The following is a 23,986-nucleotide window of genomic DNA, read 5'->3' as shown; positions in this document are numbered from 1 at the left end:
CAAATTTACTTTAAGCAGGGCACAAATAACCCACTCATTCTTCCTTGGCTACAATCAGATGAAAATTCATGTGCTGAGCAACCAGCCATACGTTACTTTTTGTTACAGGTCTGCTCTATCTGCAGATATTTCTCTCCTTGTCCAGAAGAGGGACAAGACAAGGTGATGAAACTTGTTAATATAAATCTCAGGATAACAGTCAGAAAAAAATTATTATTATTATTATTATTATTATTATTATTATTATTATTATTATTATTATTGTTGTTGTTACAAAAAATCCTCTAGAAAACCCTCCAAACTGTTATCATCCCATGGTCTCTAAAACACATTATTAATGTTCATTTCTCAAAACAGCCACTGGAAAATCTGGGTAACCTTGCAATTTCTGGCTGATCTCCTGCCTGTCTCAAACAGAAGAACCTGAGTGTGTGATCTAGAACAGAAAGGAATTCTTGCATCTCCAGCCCCCAGGCTAAGAGAGACTATGCTCCTCTTAACATGAGCATTCACCTCTCTTGGAAAAGTTTCTGTAATTTGCTTATCTATGCAAAGCAGTAGCAAAATAATACCAAAGGATAGTTCTGCAATAAAAACAAATATATAATGAAGTAATAAAAATAACTAAGGTACTCTTTCACGTGCATCTAAAGGCAAAGACAAAAATTTTGACTTTTCAAAACCAGCTTCAGGAAAGACAACTCAGTATTGGCTTATCCATATCTAAAGGACAATGTCCTAGACCTGACAGCACCCTGTTTTTAGAATTCACACTATCTTTTTTATTTTTTTATATCATGCCTTATCTTCTATTGACAAAGTGTTCATCCCCTAGAGTTATATCATCATCTATTACCTAGAAATTATTTCTTTGAAAAAAATATAAGTGATCCTGCCAGATGTAGAAGCAATCTATTCTGCCCCTTGAATAAAAGCCCAGCATTAAGTACAAATTTGAGAAAGGGTCCTTGAAAAAAAGAAAAAAGCAGAAAATTAGTTGCATTAATGAGCAATATATACTGGATTTTAGTAAATATGAGTAATAAATATTGCTATATGGTCTCAAAAAATTATATGATTCCCAAATTATGTCTGTAGAGGATGAAGCTCTCCTAAATGCATGCAAAACTTCTAATCTAATGATCAAAAAGTTTTAAATAATAAAATCAATCGGACATCTTATGTCTCCTCTAGAATGAATTTTATTCATTAAAAAGAAAACCTCATGAATATCATCACTCCAAAATCCTCCTTTGTACTTGCTATAATCTCAGAAAATAAGAGGTTTTTCTCTGGGAAATCAGAGTCTTTCTGCATGGCCTGTTTGTGTTTCAATACCTCTTACCACCACTGTGTAACTGGCACCTTTAATCTGCTGTAGAAGTAACCTTATCATCCCACTGGCATTCCTAGGAATAAAAGGAACATCACAGTATGAGTTGGTTAATCACTTCCAAGGCAAACAAAAGCCCATTTTGCTGTCTTTGTATTCTGTTGAAGTTTGTCAATGTCAAGTCAAGCCTCTAAGGCAACACATCTTCAATTAGAGATGTAAAATCCAGTTTTGCATGCAATTTAAATCCTGCAAACTAGCAATCCTCTCATGGAAATCACAATTATTTCCATTCTTATGCATCAGTATTTCCGATCTACCATCATTTTTCTCTCACATGAAGTGATACTTAATTTCCAAGACTGAGCATTTTTGACAGGGGTTTCTGATTTGCCATTCAGTTACCACATTACAGTCAGGCTAACACTGATAGATCTTTGAGCTAGAGGGATAAATGCTATTCTTCTCTGCCACACTCTTTACATCTTTACAGAACTCACAGATTCCCACTCCACCCTCACCAAGAAAAGTTAGTCGTTTCCCACCCTCTCCAGTAAAACAGTATAGAAGAGATTTATGACTACTTCAAATTTGAAGAATTTTTATGCTGAACACTGAGACAAACGTGTGGCCATGTAACCATGGCTGGAGATGTATCTCTAAAATCATCAGAATTCCACAAGAGAAACTGAATTTTGATTTAAATGGGTATGGCTGTGTACATGTGAGGCCATATCTTTGGTTGGTTAAATCAATGTATTCCTTTTGCTTTCAGGGAAATTGTGATTTGGATCCCAAACCAGCACAACACTGCAATCCCACTGAGGTCTGTAAGTGAAGTTCAACAGCAGCATTACATTGCTAATATAGTGCTAACAACAATGGATTCCTAAATCACACATTTGCTGTGATCTAGAACATGAAACTTTTCTTTTAGTTTTCTGAAACAGAGCTCAGACACACACCCAGCTTTAAATGAATGAGGAAATGTCACAATTCAGAAAAACATGACACCTGTTAATGTTCTTTAAAGCAGACATGTTCTGTGTTGCAAAAATGCTAGAAGTCTCTTGTGTTCTGATGAGTACTCACTCAAAATTAGTGCTCTATTCGTTAAAGCTTCTCTTAGCTTTTTTTTTTCCCTTTTTTGTGGCAAAAAATCAGGACTTCTTTTCCATTTTAAAAAATATACCCAAAATAGTCCAAGAAAGGTAGAATTTTTAAATTTACTGCCTCTTTGTTTTCAATTATTAGACTGTTTAATTTTCCTGTCTCACTTTTTACCCTATTGAATTTATTTGAATTTGATCATTTTATTCACCCACTTTTTAAAGGCCACTTTTTATTAAAACTCCTTTTCATTTCTCTCTCTTCTTTTCCTGCAGAATTCTGTCATCCTTGAATCTCCAGAAGACATGAAAGAGTATCAAATTTGCTAGGGGACAGTGAGGGTGTTCTGTGATTTACTTCAAAAAAAACAGAGCTCTTCTTGGGAGATAACTCTGAAAGGAAAACTTTCAGAACCTGATATACCTCCTTGTGTAGGGGGTAGAAAAATAAAGAAGCAAAGATGAGTTTGGGAGATGTGGTAGGACAGGTATTTTAGTAATATTTGTCTCTTTTTCTAATGACTCTATATAAATTGGCAATAAAATGGAAATTTTAGTAATGCATCTGTTAAGGTCTCTTTTCCTTGCAATACTCCCTGTCTTCAGCCTGACCCATCAGCTTTTACCTCCTATTTTTTTTCCTTCCTGCCCTGCTGAGGAAATGAAGTGAGAGAAAGGCTGGGTGGGTGTTTGCCAAGGTTACCTCACCCCACTGCACTAGGTCACACTTAGAGGATGAGGAACTCACAACTGCATTGAAAACTTCCAAAAATCCTGACAAATAGCTCTCAGTCTGCAGTTCTTTGTGTCCAGGAAAAGACCTGGGGCTGTGCCCCACTGATTTCATTGTACCTGCTTCCAAGGAGGGATATTTAAATAAAAAAGCAGATGCTTCTACACACAGAACACCTGGCTGGAGCCAAGAGGCTCCACCTGCCTCAAAGCACCTGGGACCAAGGATGAAAAAACAATGGGATCGGGACCATAGAATCTGCAAAACAACTTGAAGCCAATAGATCTGTCAAAGGCATAGGAACCAAAAGAAAACAAAAAACATCTCTTCACAATTAGCCCACAACCACTTAGCTCTGTGGTCATGAAAACACTTGAGAGAAAACTTGTTGCCAATATAGTCAAGGGCTCTCTTAATTTCATGCACTGTGACTTCAACAATTTATTCATGTCTCATTTTATTTCTCTAAAATTGGCCTCATTTAAAAGAAGGGAAACCACATTTCATGCTCTTCAGTTTCATTAAAGAGATACAAATTCCTTACCGAAAGAAGACTCTTCTAAATTAAACCATTGTAGCAGAAGAAAATATTGATATTTTGAATCTGAAAGGACTCTGACACAATCTATATTCTCTTGCATATCACTTTTTATGGTATTATTTTTTTAAAAAGGAAGAAAAAAGCTCCTCCCTTTAAAAAATGGTTTTCAAACATGTGATGGAATATGTAACACTCAGCTAAGAGTAACACAAATGAACTATCTCACAGATTTTCTAAACTTTGTCAAGAAAGAAGGCCACTGATCTCTTCTTCCACAGTGTGGGAATACAATATTTCACCCTCTGAAACTAACTTGTATCTGCTTGACAAGGAAAGTATGGTTAACTCCCTTGATTGATACCCACTCCATAGGAAAAGTGATATAAACCCTATATAAATTACATAAGATAAATCCAGCATCATTCAATATGTGGCTCAAAGTGAACTCAATTTTATGAGTAATAAATGAACAGCTCCAAATTCCAGTAGTTTTTTATGTTTTTCTTGGCTACAGGACATATAAATACATCAAGAGGGGTGTTTTCCACAAGGGTTAAAAACCATTTATTTGGTTGACTTGAATGAAAGATGCAGCTCATTTTTTATTCAAATCTTACTTCATAGTAGATAAGGGTCTTCAGTTCCCCTTTACATTCACATTCATTACAGAAAAGAACAGTCTGCTGGTGGTTGCATAATGTGAGAATGACAAAATATTTCCATGCAATTCCCCACTGAAATGTCTTCCCTTCTCTTTTTCAGGTTTGTCTGCAAAACAACAACAGGGGAAAAAAAAAGTCTGTCCTTTCTGTCTTTTAGATGTGTCTAAGGAAAAGAAACTCTTCCAAACTTACCAAAAGCCTTTTCCATAAACACCTTCAGTCCTTGATGTTCTCCACCTCCATCCTCAAAGCTGAACTGCTTCTGTCTGCTGTAGGTACAGCTTCCTGAAGAACAACCTTTCAGGGTCCTTCTACATGGCAAAAAAATAGAATGTAAGTCCTTTGTGCTTTCTTGATTCCCATTGACCTTACCACAGTAGCCCAATATCCACCAAAACACACAAACAGTAATTTCCAATAATCCATTGGTATCCTTTTCCAATAATCCTATTTATAAGAGGCAAGACACACCAGGGAGCACATTCCAAGGAACAAAAATGGTGTTTCTTTCACAGCCTGAATAAAACTGGAAGAAATATTTCCCAACTGGAAGAGCAAACTAATTAGTGAGCCTTGTCAAGCTCAAAAACCCCCCTCTATCAAATTAAGGGAAATGAAATATTAATTTTGTTATTTTAAACTCATTTTCCTTACAGTCCACTGTAAATACTGAAATATAAGAAATATCCCATGAACACACATTCATAGCTCAGGTCTATTTCCCTGTTTCCAGGGATCAAGGAGACAAGGAGTGCAAATCCATTACCTACTGACTTTTTGCAGACTTTTTTTTTTATCATGAATCACGTTTCTACATGTACATGACTGCTGGGATTCCAGAATAAAATGCACATTTTCAGAAAGATTCTGATCTGAGTGGGTCAAGAGAAGGACCATGAAGAGTCACAAATGGTCATGGCCATGAACCCATCCCAGGTTTTATGCATCTGTTAAGGCAGATTGCCTGAAGTGAATCATGGCATCAGCTTGTAAAGAAAGATTTCATGTTTTAATCCTCGCCATACATCAATACCAGTAATGTAAAAGCTTGTAGTTTATCTATTTCTCTATGTAAAACAGTGGATTTCCCCCTCAATGTGCTGGGTGGGAGAGTGAGTTCCCTAAAACATTACACACTTGCAAACTGTGGTCTAGCATACCTTGCCAATTTTGCCTGAAGCTGTTTCTGTCTACAATAGAGAAAAGGAACTATCATTTATTTCAATGGATGCTGGCTCAGATGTCAAGACATTATACACAAAGCTTTAGGGACTGGTTTTGATACCCAGGGTTTGGGGGTTTTTTTTGGTTTTGTTTTTGTTTGGTTTTTGTGGGGTTTGTTGTTGTTGGGTTTTTTTGTTTGTTTGCTTTTATTATGGCTCATCTCTGTGTTTCCTGATTTTGCTGAAGTGAAGTTCAGCTGTTTTCACAAGGTTACCAATTCAAAGCTGCAAATACCAAAGTTGCATCCAAATTCTCTTTTCCTTTAAGAGTGCAGGATAGATGCTGTCTCATTCAATGGAGAACAGAACTAAATTCATAAAAGGGAGGAAGGAGAGTCAGCCTCACAATTCCACTAACTGTGGGAAAGAGTACCTCCCTGTAAGTATATCTGGAATTTCTTGTTCCCCAGTGGACCAGATACTGCACTAACATGGTTCACACATGGAAAGCTGCTCCCCAAAATTGTTCTAGGGTCATTACAATGACAACCCTGAGACCACCTCAGCAAAGCTGGCTTTTTTCCAGGACAATGGGACAAATGTGATTTCTCCAAAATGTGTGTCCCTTGCACTGTGTTCTGTTGCATTTGCAGATCAGTTGCAGACACAGCACAACTGACCTGAATGTGCTCAGTGAACCTGCCCTGCTTTCCTGGGCACACAGCAGTCCAAAAATATCATGTCGTCTGCCTCAAATAAACCTTCTGCAAGATAAGTAGACATGACAAGAGAAACACAGAGTAAAAGGTACCACAGAAGCATTTAGATTACATGTGCTGTAAAACCTGCCCAGAAGTTTGGTCAGGTGTCTGCTATGTGCAGACACATTGCCAAAATAGCCCTGCAGTTCCACAGATACAGCTCCTACCTGCCAACTTTCCAACAGCAGGTCTGTCCAGGGAAAACACTGCACCCAGGCAGCAGGATGCATGTTTGCCAGGAAACTGTCTGTCTTTGAACAGGGCTGTGCAAGGCAAACCAAAGTGCAGAACTCTGTGCTCTCTAGCTAGCTCAGGCATCAACAAAACAGCAGCCACTGCCACAATAAAACTTTCCACATGTCCTTCAAGTGATCCCAGAGTTTGTAGCTGTAGGAAGAAGAGAGATCCCCATTTGATCCTCCCTTGGTAAACTCAAGGAAGCAAATTGAGCAAATCTCTGGAGCTGGAGAGCAGAGCTGCTGAGCTTTGGAAACAAAAGGATCCAGGTTGGTGGGGAGGGCAGGCAGACAGTGCACTACACTTCACTGCTGAGGAGAGGTTTGCCTCTCTGACACACCAGAAAACAAGAGAGCATGACTTCTAGGTGCAGCACTTTGTATTACTTCTCCTGCTGTCTCAGACACTGAAATGAGCACTGCTGTAAGTCACTACCTGCATGCAAGTCAAGTGCAACACACAGTGTATTTTCCCACACAAGTTAAAGGCCCATTCAGAATCCCAAATAATCATTTACCTCAAAAGAATTTGCTCATTATGTGCTTTGCCTGGCCCTCATGGTCTTGCAAAGCCCTCTGAATAGTCAGGCCTGAAATAATCTCCTGCTGCCTGTAACACTGGCCTTTCTTTCTTTTCATGTAACTGCAAACAGGAACTCCTTATTCACAAAGGAAGAGGTTATTAAACTCAGCAGAGTTATTCTAAAAAAGATAGAAATGAACTTTGACTGCAATCTTAAGTGTGAGCCTTGCCTGGAAAGCTGTTTGCCACACAAAAGGCAAGCAGGGAGCACAGATTCAAGGCTGGCCATTTTCATGTGTAGTCACCACTAAGCTGACAAGAGAGTAATCTGCTACCTCACTTTGTTATCAATGGTGCTTTAAATTTGTTACATGTATGGAGGGATCCTTTAAGCTGCATGTTCTCTTGACACAAACCTCCCTGTTTTAAACAAGGCATACATCTCAAAATGATTTAGATGTTTGTGGTTGACACGACTCAGTTGCATCACTTACGCCAGAGTGACTCGGATGAGCAACATGAAGACAGATAAATCTAAGCAGCTGGAGCCCTGTCTGATTACATCTTTAAATCCATAGTGGTTCACCTGTAAAACAGCATCACAGTCATGACATGAAAACTAAGCTGGTGGTTAGCCAATGAAAGTGCACCACAGACCTCCAAAGGCCAAGTTTTAACTCACCTGCTTGTTTTAAACAGGATGATGAATGACAGTGGAAAAGGCACTCAGTCTCCCTTCCTTTATGCCCTTCTTTGTTTCTTAGCTGGACTGGCCAGCTACAATATTTCTTTTACACACAAAGCTTACTAACTCCACTCCAAACCTGAATTATTAAAGCTGTTCTCTCTGCTAACCTTTGCCTGGTGCACAAATTGCCACAACAACCTGGTAGCTACTGTGATGGAGGTACAATGCCTTGAAAAAAAAAAAAATGGCCTGGAGCTGGTCAGAATGATTATTAGCACCAGCCACACTTGATAATAATAAAAGAGATAATCGGTATTTAACTATCTTGTTGGTAACCATCAAGAAATCAAATGAGCTAATTACTATGTCCTTTCTTTCCCCACTGATCTGCAATCCCTGGATGAATGCTGTGTAAACCAGAAAAATTTTTGTGGCCATCCTTTAGTAATTGACCTTTAGCTCTCCCCATTTCATTTGCCCTAAGTGTTAATTGACTTTGAAAAAGCAGTATATTATCCTTTTAGAAAAGAAAGTCTGATTTGTGCCCGCCAACATCTCACAGCATCAAAGCCCTGTTAAATCATAGAGCAATACAGCTGAAAATGAGTCTCCAGAAGATGTGGAAAGAGGGTGGGGGAAGGAAGCACAATTGCTATTGACAGAGCTCCACTGCCATCTAGAGAGAACCTGCACCAGCTAATTTGCTGAAAGAGAGGTTGTTAGTCAAAATATTTCCATTCTGATATTGGGGGAGGTAGGAAATCCACTCAGGTTCACTGTATCTCATAATTTTTTAACCAATTTTTAGTAATCTGCAGAAAAAGCAGATCATATCCTGGAATATAATCTACCATTAATTCTATGGAAATCATGGGAGCAAGCTTTAAAGGCTCACTTATTAGCTCCCCTGAAATGATGTACAGTATCTGCACAGTTTTGTTTCAAAGAAGCTTCTTTGAAGAGGTGAGGTGAGGATCTTTGTAGAAAGGTGCTTCACTCCTAAACGATTTACATTTTAAAGTATATGTTATGTCCTTGGCAGCTGCCTTTATGATGTTGCCTGTCAGTAAAAGTGGAAGAAACAATGTGCTATACAGGGTAAGATTTTTATTTGTTTTTTACTCCTTCAAGTATATAAAATTTTCTTTTCTTCGCTTTTTATATGAGATCAGGAGGCACCCACGAAACACATTACTAGTAAGAGTCTACTTTAATGTGACTGATTTAATTCACTCAGTCTCTTGACCAAAAAGCCACAGAACTCCATTCAGTGTATGAGACAGGTCAGCTGCTATAAAAGCTGGAGAAGTGTCCCTCACTGGGAGCAGCTAAGCCAATTACAATCTCAAAGCAGCTGACACGACCTAGCTAAGTGCATCTGGAACAAAAGGAATTATTTTAAGGTACAGCCAGCAACTAATTTAACTGTGTCTTTAATGAACCTCAAAATGGAGGGTTCATTACTGCTGTGTCACCAAAACACTCAAGAGTGACTTGTGGTGCTCTTGACCTCCATCACTTATGGATTTACCTTCTGATTAGAGAGCAGTGTGGGGCTTTTAACAGCCATCATCTGTCTACTGTCTCTGAAAATTTTAAAACCAAGACCTGTTTGAGGACTGTTAGTCTGCCACTGTTAAAAAGGCAGCCAGGATATTTTTTATAGTACAGCATAGTTTGTGTTTGCTTCCTTTGTGAAATCCTATTGGACTGAAATATCTTAAGATATACAAAGTAGTAAATTAGTTTGTGGTTATTTCCTTTAGCTAGCTGGTTAGATGCTCTGTGGTTGCCCACTTTGGCAGCAGTAGCGACTTAATAGCACACAGAAAATTACAATGGTAGTTAAATTTTGGTTAAATATATGTTAAACGTGATGCGTTATGCAATTATGAGAGTATCTGAATTATATTTTTAATCTTATTTCCTGACTAAACACAGCACCTCAAAACAGGTTTATCAGGGAAATTAGATTCATTTTCACTGAAATACACTGAATACAGTCAGGTTTGCTAAGCCAAGAAGTGCTTTCAGTGAGGTGACCGTCAGTCTTCTTGTTCCTATCAATGCTGACACTGATGATTCCTGGATGGAAGAGCACAGTAGCTGTGAATGATGGGTTTATGAAGAGAGGGAATCCAATACTTCAATCAAATATTAGGAAACAGAGCACAGAATACTCAATCAGGTGCCTGACTGGATGGATCTCCCAGTCCAAATGTGATGCAAATTGCTGGAGGTGTTTCTGCCAGTGAGCACAGCCAAGAGGCTTGTCCTGAAGAAAAACCCAAATGCACCTTTAAAAAAACAAATTACTTTTTTGCTGACAAATACAATTAAGCTGTGCAGTTCAGGGGGAGAATGATAGCTATAAGAAGAGTAACTGTGAAATCTACTATGCTATACTACAAACACACAAGGCTAGACTGGGCTTTCTGCTGTTTCCCTGTTTCTTATCTTGTCCAGAGACCTTGAAGACAGTCCTGAAATAACGACAAAGAATAACAGCTCACCCTATAGCAATAATGCATTAAAATTGAATCAGATAAATGTCAAAAATAAGAGAGTTTTAGACAGAGAACTGCTTCTGGTGAAGCGTAAGTACAGGGTTTCTTGGCTTTCTTCTTTTATGAGAGGCAAATGAATTCAGACCATAATGCTTGCAACATGAAAACCAGCACCTCATTTGGTATATTTTACACTAGAAGTTCTTTTAGGCATTATTTCCAATAGACAGGCTTGTTGCTATCAGAAAAAAAAAGTACATCAGCTTGTTATAGATGGGAAGAGAACATCCATATTGTGAAAATTAAAAGATAGCATCTCTTCTGTGTCTAGAATTTATTGTGGAGTTCAAAGGGCATTGTTGAAATTCTGTTTGATTTGTACTCACAACTGGATATAATAGGATAGGCTTCATGAAGATATGGATCTCTCAGCCTTTTCTGAAGGCTGTCTTAAAATATTATATTTCAAGGGACATAAATAAAACTGCTTTACAGTGTGACTGTAATCAGCTTATGTCACATCTTGATGCTTCCTTTCCCTGGCTTGCAGACTTCCCCTTCTTTTTTACTGAAACTCTTTATTTCTAAGGGTAGACTCTGCCACACTGTTTTTTTTTTCATTTTTTTGTAAAATGACTGGTACAATAAGACCAAGCACCCTCCCTAAAGGTAACTGTCATGTCAGCATCCAGTCCTTGCTCAAAATGAAATTCCTAGAACATATTCATTCATGCTAGGTATTTCCATTCATTTTAGCAAAAAGAAAGGCATACATAAATCTTTCTCCTTCTTTCACAAGCTCTTTTCTCATAGATTCATTCACTGAGAATTCTTATTTGAGCTGGAGCCTGAATTAAGTAGGCTTCATATTAAATGCCAGGTCAAACATGATTACATTGCTGCAACGTAACATTTTATGATTTGTAAGATGCTTATTTCTGTACTGATTTTAAATATTTTGAAAAATAGGCTGGGATCTGGTCTGTGGAGAGCAAAAGCAGCAGTTTGATGTTGTTTGCCTGATTTCTTCAGTGATCAATGCAAGGACTAACCACAAGTCTATCACTTAGCTGAAGTTAAAAGTTGCCATTCTCGCAGAAATGTCAGGAACCTGCCTTCTTGGTATAGAGTATCTTGAGCTAGATCTTGGCAGAATATCATCGTGTAACCATGACAATTGATATTAAAATCAAAGCATCATACTCAGGAATAGCCAATATCATCATGCCCTATCATATATATATCTAGATATTTGTATGTATAGATATATATATATAGGCTATACAGAAGAGCCTTGTAATATAGAGACAGGAATAAATAAACAGGGAAGAGATAGGCTCTTCTCTTCTTTACAGGTAAACTCTAGGGATAACCCTTCTAAATTTCTCTGCTTTTTAAAGGGCTGCCACAGCCTTTTATTTAGCCTTTTGGAGACGTGACTCCAAGCAGCATCCAGCTTCTCATGATTGCTGCAAATTACTGCCCTGTATCCACTTTAATATGTGAGACATAAGAGATGAGGTGCTTGGGAGCATAAAAACCAGCGAGCACAAGAGAGCCAGAATGTACTTATTGACTAGAGGCAGGCCCAAGTGGAAGAAGCTGACTTGTGGAGCACTTGAATATTGGTATTGATTTTGTTTTCTTTATCAACACAAGGTGGGGGGGGGGGGGGGAAGTACAGCAAAGCGGTGAAATGTGCTGATCGCACGGAACGGGCGAGTCAACAAATGCACAATGGGGAAGCAATGAAATTCTCATGGATTTAGCTAAGCTAAAATCACAGGCGGATAAGTGGCTTACAAAATTCAATTTGAAAAAAGGTAAGATACTGAATCTGTGGATAAAATAACAGGAGAAGGGAACTCTATTTTCAATGGGCAGGGAAGCGACTGCTGAAAAGCTGTGCTTTTTAGCATTTCAATGGAGGGAACTGTGTGCAGTAAACTCAGGTTTCTCTCAAAAAGCTGCCCTCCTGCTAGCACTTCTTTTTCAGACAGTAGCCAGAAGACAGAACTAAAAAGAATTTGTGAATTTCTTCAACTTTTATCCAATTGGGTCTTTTTCATATTAAAAACAGAGGGAAGAAAAAATATTTAAGAACATAAAAATTAAAGGAGATTATGCTAATACCACACTAGATTAGGTACCATAAAAGTGACATTCAGAATACATGTATCACTGTGATTACAAAAATGAGAGTTGGGAAAGTAGGATGCAAAGAAGACAACAAGGAGATGTATATTGGTTAATACTAAATACTTACTTAGGCAGTCTGAGGAACAGGGTGTACGTTTGAAACACAGTGAAGAAGATTAACCACATCACTCTTACTGGCTTTACAAGAAGAACAAATCCCAAGATATTGTTGTGAATCCTGTAAACATACTGTTAAGAGGGAAAGGGAAAAATAAAATCCAAACCCTGACATCTGAGACAGGATTTACTAAGGAATGCAAAATCCCAGAGCTGTCAGGATTTTATCAGCAACTTTTGTACTACTGAGAGCTTCCAAGCACTGGTAACAGCACTTTGACCCCAAAGTTTCTGTGCCATGCCAGCAATAGTGAGAATCTGTTATTTCTGAATATTTTACTCATCAGTAGTACAGTTATAACTGTCACAAGATTGATTTCTGATCAGTTTTCCATTGCAGCCTGTCTGCCTCCCCAGTTTTCCCCTCCTTCATCCAATTCAGAAAGGTTAAAAAGGAAAAATACCTTCCAGAATTCACTAAGAAAAAGAGACCCAACATTTCTCTGGCTGTCAAGACAATAGCAGCAGTCAGAGTACCCACAGAACACATCACACAGACAAGATCACATCCTGCAATCTCAACAGTACAACTAAACTGACTTTTAACAGAAATAAAAAAAATTATTAACAAATAAAAGGCCCCAGCAAAGTACCAAAACCAGAAATATTTGGGGAAGAAAGAGCTAATAAAAGCTTTACTCGGTACTTCAGTTATTTTGGGGAAAAGCAGAGCATTTTTTTTCTCCAATGATTTCTAGGTCTCATGCACACAGTTTTCATGCAAAGGCAGGCTCTGGTTTTACTTCAAACAATGTAAAGCTTGTTGGGACCAAAAATTCTCTACGTGAACTTTCCATTTAATGGCTAAATATTAGCAATGGTTTGTTGTGGTTGTTTTGGTTTTTTTTCACAGGCCAGTATAGCCAAACTGACCCCCCAAAGTCCGCAATGCCTTTGTAATGTCTTCAGCATCACCTGACAGAAAGAGCCAGTGAAACAGGGCCCAAAAGGTTGCTCATTTCTTTCACACAGCCAGAAGATCTTGGCAGCACAAACACACACATGGAGTATGGCAAATTTCTTTAAAATTTTGTGGATAATAAGACTACTGCTAGAGGCTGAATACTAATTGCCTGAAATCAAAGTAAAATCAAAAGCAACCCTCACTGCTGTTAATTTGACAGCTGGTCATTTCCTCAAACCTGAGAGAGAATCCTTGGGCCAAGACAGCTTTTAGAAACATAAAAATGCACATTCCTGTAGGAAGCAACACAGCAGCAGGGCTTTGAGAATGGAACCTGGTCTTTATTTAATAGACTGGCAGCTTTAGGAGAGAAATCCAGCCCATGTGCAAATGTGCCTGCAGCTAATGAGTGCATGTGCAGCTCAGAGGGGTTACAGATCTCCACACAGAACTGTGATCTAAAGCTAACCCTCAATTTAGAATCTAATGGGGGGGAGGAGTAATAATGTATAAATAATTCATAAGAACCTTAATTGGTATTTCTTTTGTGTGGCAAGAGCCCATTAGTATTATGGGTGATCACCTGGTTTTTAATAACAAAAATGGTGATTATAGTTGTGCATTATGTCAACTGCCCAGGCCTGACAGGCTACAACAATGCAGTGACTGATTCTGCAACAGCACTTGCAGATTTGTACAAAGAGCACAAATACTTCCACCAGTTATACCAGTAAAGGCATCTTACCTTACCCAGCGAGAATATGTTGCATGATACCTTAATTCTGAGATAAAATATGCCCACATTTCTTGCACTCTGAAGTCCATTTTGTTCCCAAACCACTAATTACGGGGATATCATAGATATGATATAATTATATATATCATAAAATATTATATAATTCAGTTGATCTTACTGCTTTTTCAGATTAAGATGCTTTCACAGCAACAGTGAAGGAATGGTATGGCAGAGTACATCTATGCACATTCTCATCCACCCCAACATTAAATAGAGAATTTACTGAGGTTATGAAGCACACTCTCTAAGCATCATTCTGTGGATGTACTGTAACCTGTCAGTGTCTGGTTTAAGCCCATATTTAATTTTTTCTTAACCTTTCAGAAAACACAGAAGTGGTAGTTTAAAGCCAACTAAAGTTACAATGCTCAGAGAGAGGTAAAGCCAAAAAAGCAAGCAACCTGGACCTTGATTAGGAAAGTTTACTCACTGCTCTCTAGTGTTGACCATCTGGTTTCAGAAGCAGCACTTCCATGTAAATCAAATTTCACTCAGAGTGTACAATACACATCACCAGCTACGTCTCCAGTCTAAAGTCACATCTAGACAGAGCGGAAAGTGGCATTAGAAAAAGATTTGAGATATCAATATATTCTTCCCCCAAATGCAATCATATGTGTTAATACAGTAACTCTATGCATCCACAGTGACTGAAATATGCTGAAGGGTGTGGCATTCACATTCTCTGAAAAAATTCCTTCGCTCAGGGTTTTCTCCTGGGAAGCTGAAAGGGAGTGAGAGAAAAGGAAAACCATAATTATCTCATTTGCTTCTCCTGTCTTTTGCTCATATGGAATGTGTTTGGAGATTGTTTACCCACAGGTGATTGTTTCATTGGATTCTGCTGTGGGTTATTTTCACACATTGGCCAATCAGTGCCAAGCTGTGTCAGAACTCTGGAAAGAGTCACGAGTTTTCATTATTATCTTTTTAGTATTCAGTATCTTTTCTGTATTTTTAGTGTATTCTGTATTCTTTAGTATAGTATTCTTTAATATAATATAGTATAATAATAAATCAGCCTTCTGATGAGATGGAGTCAGAGTCATCATTCCTGCCTTCATCAGGGCACCTTGTTTACAATAGAAGGGTCCTACAGACCAATGTACAAACAGCGCCCCAGCCCTGCTCAAAGACCCCATAAATCTACAGATAACTAAATCCATGAGCATCTCCAGCTCACTTGCCTCAAGTTGTGTGTGTGACTAACAGCTTGTAAGAGCTGGGCCTGAAGAACAAATTACATTCCTTATGCTCCCGTGGTTGAGCACGGAACTGTTTCATCCCCAGCCACCAACACAGCGCAGCCACTCAGGCAGGAGAGTGCCTGACCTCATGATGCTACAGGGAGGAGTGCAGGTAGGGTGATTAAAATTACTCAGACAGAATGAGTTTTAAAACACGAAGCTTATAAATTATCTAGTCTTGCCAGTGCCAGGGGGACAGGCTGCACAGCAACTTTCATACACCTGCTCTCAGCTCCACACAGACGCAGCTGGAAGGTAAAAGTTGCAATCTTGGCATCAGGCAGAGGAGAAAGCAGAGGGGTGGACTTCCTGCCAGCACCTCGATAATGAGGGCACAGAGGGAAGCAAAACCGTGGGAATTATCAAGCTAAAAAGCATTTCTTTTAGCTACAGTATTCACTGTATCCAAATTAAAAGGATCATTTCATCAGCTGACTGCTGGTGGAAGCAAAGTACCCGACTGCCATCTACTGGCTCCAGCCGCGTCTCAGCAGTGAGCAAACTGCAATTGAATAAATGAATTCTTGGTGGTTCCTGCAGCAATTGGCTGTTGGTGGTACCATGCCAAAAAACCCACACTGGGCTGCACCACCAAGGCAAGTTCTGCCTACAGCAACTATATTAAAAGGCATCCAGAAGTACAAAACTCTGACCCTTCCTGATATGTGCAGGAAACATAGCAGGGACAAGTTCTGACAGAAAACCAAAAGCAGCAGCAAACTGCAGTCACTAAACGTCTGCTGGCATCTGCAAAACTTGAGGCAGGTTCTACCAAGCTAGCACACAAATCCAACAGAACAAAATTGTATTTATCAGCCTGAAGAATATTTTTCTCTCAGGAAAACCAGCACCTTTTAATATACACTCATGCTGTGTATTCTTATGACATGCATCTCCACAAAAGTTGGTGAAGCCTTCAACTGTTTTCTTCTGAAATTATGAATAAATTCTAAGGCAAGTTAACTTAATAAATACTATAAATTCACTGGCTATTTAGGCCCAAAAAAATTTCATGCCAAGAAAATCAAGTGCATACATTTTCTTCTGTTAATATTCTTTTGGTATTCCCTAGATCTTCCTTAAGTATAAAATCATTTATGGCTAAAATTGGGCTGTCCAACTGTTCTATTAATTCCTCATCCTCATTACATACTAAAACATCCATTCAGCATTTTTTTCCTCTACTAATGTACCAGAAAGTCATCTGCTCAATGAAATTTACTGCTTGCTTATTTTTTTTTCCCTGTGTACACAAGAAATTGTTGTGCATTTTGTATTAGGTCTTTATTATCTAGTAATGATGGCTTGCTAATTAAATTGGGGTTTAATGGCATAGTTAAATTCTAATTTATGTTTTTGGAGCTTTATTTAATTCCTTTAGTTAAAATGTAATCACTTTCTCACTATTATCTGATATTGCATAGGAATAAAAAGAATATCAACTCCTCATATTCAGCTGATTTTCTTCTATTAAATCTTGTTACTTTTTTTAACTGAGAAACCTTTTTAACCACTCTAAGCTGATTTGAGGGCAGGGGGAAAAGATGTGCAATTTCTGTGGATTCAGCTCCTTGCAGGAGTCAACTTTCTGCAGCTTCCTGGGATCCCACTGCACACACAGATTTTATTTATTTTTTTGCAACACTTATGCATGAAAACAGACAAGTAAAGAAAAGAGAATAGCTCTTTACACCCTTCCCTTCTTGGGCTGTGAAAAACTGCCCCTAAGCAAACCTGTTTCTAGCAACTTTCCTAGGAGCCACTTTGGGGAGTGAAATGAGACTTGAGGAGTGATTGCACCCCCAGCTCTGCCTCAGAGCGATGCTCCTCCCTGTATTCTCACCAGAGCACGTTTTGCTATTAAATCTTGGCTTTTGATAACAGCTTTTTACGGGCAATCCAGCAGGAGGTGAAAAGGAAAGTATTTATCCCATGCATTGTGTAAGATACAGTCCAGCTATAAGGAGAAAACTGAGTTGCACAGAAGATTTCATCCAGTAATCCATACAGCATATCTTGAGAAAGATGTTTAAGTGGGTTAGTCAGACAAACACTGAGACAAAAAAAAAAAATTGAAAGCTATACACAAAATATCTGGCACAAAGTAGATCCTACATTTCCAATATTTGAATTTTGAGTCAGTAAGGTTGTCTGTAGCCTGGTCACACCAACTTTTACTTTTCAGTCTATTCAGAAAGATGGCTCTTTTTTTTTGCAAACCAATCATTAAATACATGTAAGTCAAATGAAAAAGCACAGATATTTCAACTACCACAAAGTGAGAACTATTGCATATAAATAATCCTGCTTCACTACAAAGAGTCAAAACATTTTTGATTTACAAATTTTGATATTGTTTCATCTCAGCTTCAATATCTTCATTTTTAGAAGCAGTCCTCAAACTGGATTAACCCTTTGCAATCTGCTGCTCCTCAGAAGTCAATAAAAGCTCTTTCTGTGTGCATGAGATATGAGGAAAGGCCCTGAAATTCATTACAGGCCTATATCCCCTCTAAGAACAGCTGCAACATGGGCACTGTTTTCTGATTTTACAAGGGCAGCTTCTGTGCTTTCAGACTCATAAGTGTAAATTCAGTTTTGTACAACCCAAAAATAAAAAGCCAAATTATAATTTTTGTTACAGACATGCAGTACAGAAGACTTAAGGTTTTTATCCTACTCTTGAGTTATTATTAAAGCTGTTAACATGGGAAGAATTTGCATTTTTTAGAACTGCATGTCATTCATCTCTAAAATATCCAAATCCCTAACTCAGTGACTGCCTTTAACAATACTATCAATAGATGAAAGCTTATCAATGATCCTTTGCTAGCATTACTTTAAAAGGTAAAATTCTCCCAGGAGCAAGAAAATAGGATCTAACTCTTTGAACATGTTTTCAATATTAGAGTAAAATACCTTTTCCTAATATATTTTTATGTATTTTTTAATTTTAAAACTAATTCAATAATTTTTTTTGTTCTATATTTTTTTAATATATACCAAATGCGCTTTTAAGATGTAGGAGACAATATTAATGTCTTTGGTTTTGTCATTTTTAACTTACTTTTAATAGGCCTTGTTATTTTCCAGTTGCTCACTATGCAGAGAGAATGCAACACTACAAGCTCCTCATTTACCTCCGTGATAGATGCCAAAATGACTTGGCATTAAATGAGCTGAAATTTCTTCTAGTGCATGGAGGAAAGTTAAGCCCAGAACCACAACTGAAGTCCATAAATGAAAGTTTTAGAGAAGAAAAGGGGAAAATACTTTCAGTATTTTAAATGGGTGGATTTATGTTAAGTTTTCTAATAAGAATTTCTTCCCTCCAAAATTCTCATGGTCCAGTTATGTTACTGGAAGCAGCACAGTGTTAAGGTCTTGTGCTGCTACACACAAACAGAAATGCTATTATTTTAATCTTAATCACATCTACTCTGTAGCTGAAGTGGTCTTCGTATTCTGGACTTTAACCTATGCCCTTTAAATATGACTAGTTTGCTCAAAAAGGTAGAAACTAAATCTAAAAATGTGCATTTTCTAAATAAAATCTCCCAGACTACAGCAGTGATGTGGGCTGAAATTATCATAACCATTAATATCTGAATACCTTCATTTTCTCAGCTCTTCCTGTAAATCATTCCTTTTGAGAGCAGAGATTTATTGTCATGCAATAATTGTGCACTACATACAATAAATGTGCACTACTTTTGCACTACAAAGGTTGGATTTATGGAGAAAACTTGATAAAAAGGAACAGATAACTTTTGTAAACTTCAGAAAAGCACGTTTTAATGTCACATGTTATGGCTGGTATCCTGGATTCTATACTTTTGTAGTTCAGAACTGAAGTCTACAGGGAGATTTCTCCATTGGGCAGTGCTGAAACTCAGCCATTACACATTGCCCAACCTAATGTAGATATTCAGTGCACTGCAGCACAGACTTCTCCAGCCATGGAGTATGTCTGGCAAAATAAGAAGCTCTGTGTCAGGGCTCAAGTGGAGCTCCACACGGGGAAAAAAGAGAACCATAAAAGAGAGTTTCTTCTGAGCTTTTTTTTTATATAATTGCAGTTATTCACAATGCTCCATGAAACTGAAAAGCCCCTGTAAATCCTGGAGAGAGAGATTAAAAGCCAAGTGAAGCAGTCAGGGGCACAAGATAAAGATTCCAAATCCATTTCAGCTCCACATGCGTGGAATGGAAACAGATACGGGCTTACATGGCATCTATGTTCACACAACAGCACTGAAAATTTAGGGGTTTATGAATTAAACTGTGACTTGAAGCAAGAAGAATCAGACACACCAACATAATAAAATCCATCCAACAATCCAAATAAGCATGCAAAAATGCTTAAAAGTAACATAATAAATAAGTAATTTTAATATAATAAAAGTAATAAGACCAGATGAAGAAGAATTAAAATTAAATGTCATTCAGGGCCATTACAAGGTAGTTATTTTCTACACTCACCTGTTCTTTTGAGCAATGAGGGAAAGCAAAATGCTGCATTTTCCAAATGTCTAATTACAACTCTTCACAAAGCTGATTACAAATTAATAGCAGAAGCTCCAGTTTCCTGAAAAATACGAAATTCATGGACAAGAATGTGATTATTATAGCATGTGGTGCTCATGTGTTATTGGCTGCACTACCAACATATCCCATCTTGCAGAAATCCTACAGAAGCTCCAACCTGGATCCAAGCACCTATAGGAAGGGACATCATTTCCACTACAAGATGAATCTAACAAGGGACAAAAAAATACATGCTAGAGGAAACACAATATGTGAACATACAATCAGAACCAGAAAAAAGAATAATTTATATTGAAATCAGTCCCAGGCTCTACTTGCAATTTTTTTTTCAACTAAAAAAGGGCATATACCTTGGATTCTGTCAAAGAGTTGTAAATAGCATATGGGTTATCTCAAGCAAAAAATTACACAAACATGACAACAACAAATGACATCATAAAATCCAGTGCAAGGTTGGCCACCTCATCATTTTCAGAAGATGAAGAAAAAGAATCGAATTTTAAGACCCAAATCTTACTGAAGTCCCTTTCTCTCCATGTTCTTCTGCCAACTAAACCCAGGGGAAATCTGTTCCTGTACCAAGTTCTTTAATAGCCAAACAATGACATTATTATATGGTTTTAAATAATGTTGAGGACAGTTTCTAAGCCTCTGCATATAATATAATAATACATAACAAATCACTGCCTTTTTTATTCATTCCATGCTCTGCTGTAGAAACTAAAACTCTTTCCACACACAAAAAGAGCTGAAAACATGCAATCACACATTCAAGGATTTTTCAAAAACTGAATTACCATAATAAAAAATTAAAAAAATAAGGAATGATTTTGAAAATGGATAGTACTACTCTTCTAAATCACATCAACAACTAAGTGTCAAGGGCCTGCTATAACTTGGTACCAAAAGAGTGTTCTATACAATTGCCTTGGATTAATGGATATTTTATGCTAAAGGATAACTTTTAATTATGCTGCAAGAAGCACATACTTGCCATGCACTGCAGACATTAGGAGTGTTGGTTATGATGTATGCATGGAAACCATCCAAGGGGAAAAAAAAATCCTGTAAACTTAAGTGAATCCACACTGGACACTAGAAATAAAACTGTGAAGTTTCAGGAATAAGCAGTAGAACTCAGAGCTGAAGGGAAATAAATTTTGAGTATTTTGACCAGCTTTTTTTTGTGTCTCAGTAAGAGAAAGTATTTATAGGGACATGTCAATTCAATCTATCACTAACATCAAACAACTCCTAGGAGGGAGTCAGGAAGAATTTTCTCAAAACAGCATCCTAGTTTGTTAAACACAGTATGGCATGACCCCATTCTCATGTAGCCCAGTGAAAAACAGATTCTAGTAGCAGTGGGAGGTATATGGAGTATGAGATTTCCATTTTTTTTCCATGAGACTCAATATAAAAAAAATGGCATTGGATACACTTTAAAAGGGCAAAGCCCATCTTCTTTATTTCCATGCTCCCCCAGCCTCTGCAGTGTTTCAAGTCTTACAACCAATATCTAAAAAGACAGTGAAATTTCCCTTGTGAAATATGGAAAACATAGAATCTTTTTCTTCACCCCAAGCATGCTCACTGGGATTCAACAGGGCAAGTCCTGAAAATATGGCTTTGAATAAAATACCACAAGTAAATAAGGGTGCAGTCAGAGGCTGTGTCTATTAAAACTACATATTTAATCTCCATCCCAGGATAAAACATGTCTCTGCACCACCCCTCTTGCATTCCCTGTTCCTCCTTAGGAATTTCCTGCCTTGCTGTTATTTGGAATTTAAGCATTATTTCCTAGCATGCCAGCTTTTACCTGCTGCTGGTTGTGGCACTGTCCTTGCAGGGCTCCCAGCTCTGCAGAAGGGAAGATTGAGGAATTGGGCATGACTGTGCCATTGAAAGGAGGCAGCAGGAAGCCCTGCACAGTGGCAAGAGGTCAGGGAGCTGGGGCAAGTGTGGGTTACTCTTCCTGAGACCACAAGTGCCAGGAGCTCTGAAAAAGGAGCACAGATTTTATTTAAAAAGAAAAAAGAAAAAAATTATGCCAGGCTTTCAAAATGTCAAAAGGCCACCCCCTGTATTAGGATGGACATACACAGGGTGGGCTGGTAAATCCTTTCCCAGCCTCAGCTCTGCCCTCAGCCCCATGGTCAAACCAAAAAAAGCAAGAAATCTCTGGGTAACCGATTCCAGTCATCCCTCTGTGCCCTGAGGGAAAACATCTTTCTTTCCATCTCTTCATCCCAGGCTGCCCACTGGCCTCAGCACATAAATCCTCAACATTTTATCCTCTTTCAGTAACTTGTTTTCTGCTTCATATTTATCAATAATCAAACCCTCAAAGAAGGAATATTACCAGTTTTCCTCCTTTGTCTATAAGGGACAATACAGTTCCTGGTGTTACAAAAACAACAGTAATATCCTGATTGCATTATTTTGCCACTATTTGCCTAGAATAGAATCAGCCCCTTGAAAAAATGTTATTTTTTGAGGATGGAAGGAACAGAGTGAGTTTTAACCATATTTGATATTGGCCTGCATTGCACATAACATGATTTCAGAAAGCTCTGGATTCAATCTGGGCTAAGGCAATGCTCCCACAGTTGAAGTTTCTCTTGCATAATTCAGAATTTCCTGGGTATAAGATTTACAGATAAAAAGTTTCTTCCATGCATAAATACTACAGCAATCACTGCTCCCTCAACATCTATTTTTCCAATTTGCTTTTTTTCCACTCACTCAGGCCATATCTTGCCTGGATAGGTGAAAGAGAGAGGGAGAGAGAGATGACATTATTGTCATCTCCATCAAAGATGCAAAAACATGCTACAAAGCTAAAATACCTCAGCTCTCCTGTCTGCTGAGTTTCCCATTTGCTAATGACTGATACAGAAGCAGGTGCTGTTCCAAAGCCACAGGAAAGCACTGAGTTTGCCATATGACAACAATGCAAAGGCCATCATGCAAAGCTGTTCAGGAGAGGGGAAGATGGGAAATTAAACACCTGTAATTAATTTCCTTCACAGAACATCCTCTGGCGACATCTGCACAAACCTCCCTAAGTCAGAAACCCATTTGTGATGTTTTGCAATTGGTTCAGATGCCAGTTTTGCTCTGCAGACTGACACTGGCAACAGCAATTAAATGAAGATGGAATGCAAGGTCTTGCTGAGCATCCTCTGCTGGGGGGCAGCCCAGCCGCTGTATTTGGGAACTTCATGGAGCTTTTGTGTTGTTTTTTGTTTTTTCTTGTTTTCCTTGCCAATTTGTAAATTGTTCTATTTGCTTGCTTCCCCTCTCTTTAAGACTGATACTATCAGTATCAAAATAATAATAATATATTCATTTATTCATTTCTGAATGCTTCTAGAGCCATATCCCAGAATTTCAAATAGTGTTGTAATAGAGACAAGGACAAAACAGGGATGCTTGACATCTGATATAGGAAGAGCTGCCAGCCTGAAATAAGTGCACAAAGGTACCATGCATGTATTTTTCAAATATCTAATGTAACTGCCTAACAGAGAATTAGAATTAGGTGTTTTTCTGTGTCTCTTATCTACTACACATTTACAAAGGAGGAATGCAGTTTGGAACATTCATCTCCTCTGCAGCTGTTATCCTGCAGAGATCTTCCAGAAGTGGAACTAAGCACAAGTGACCAGGTAGGACCAATTAACCAGACCCATTCTTGGTAAAACACTGAAATTACACTTTCAGGGTACACCCTAATTTGGCATCCAGATTAAAAAATGCAGATTTAATAATTAAAAATCAAAATCAACAACATCATTGAAATCCTTTTTCATACAGCTACGTGTGGAAAACAGCAACAAGCCTCATGTACTTCCCTGCAGCACAAAGCACTGGAAGAACAAATCCCCAGCTTGGAGGACAAAACAAATTAAAC

At 38.1% G+C, this 23,986-nt stretch overlaps 1 long non-coding RNA gene across 4 annotated transcripts; it reads right to left on the bottom strand.

Annotated features, from left to right (window-relative positions):
• Nucleotides 1–1,318: 1,318 nt before the first annotated feature.
• On the bottom strand, nucleotides 1,319–20,108 carry LOC136555904 (uncharacterized). 4 transcript variants are annotated; one of them, XR_010783558.1, is made up of 9 exons: nucleotides 20,002–20,108; nucleotides 14,703–14,814; nucleotides 12,523–12,644; nucleotides 7,556–7,647; nucleotides 6,470–6,689; nucleotides 6,222–6,305; nucleotides 4,571–4,689; nucleotides 4,334–4,484; nucleotides 1,319–1,409 (listed from the first exon to the last, which is right to left on the bottom strand). It is a non-coding gene; the product is annotated as an uncharacterized lncRNA (long non-coding RNA). The 4 variants fall into 4 exon arrangements; XR_010783556.1 differs by lacking the exon at nucleotides 1,319–1,409 and having other exon boundaries at nucleotides 4,243–4,484; XR_010783557.1 differs by lacking the exons at nucleotides 1,319–1,409; nucleotides 6,222–6,305 and having other exon boundaries at nucleotides 4,243–4,484.
• Nucleotides 20,109–23,986: the final 3,878 nt, after the last annotated feature.

Source organism: Molothrus aeneus, chromosome 4 (genome assembly GCF_037042795.1).
Source record: "Molothrus aeneus isolate 106 chromosome 4, BPBGC_Maene_1.0, whole genome shotgun sequence".
Lineage (NCBI taxonomy): Eukaryota > Metazoa > Chordata > Aves > Passeriformes > Icteridae > Molothrus > Molothrus aeneus.
Note: the sequence above shows the minus strand (reverse complement) of the source record. Positions and strands in the feature narration are given on the sequence as shown.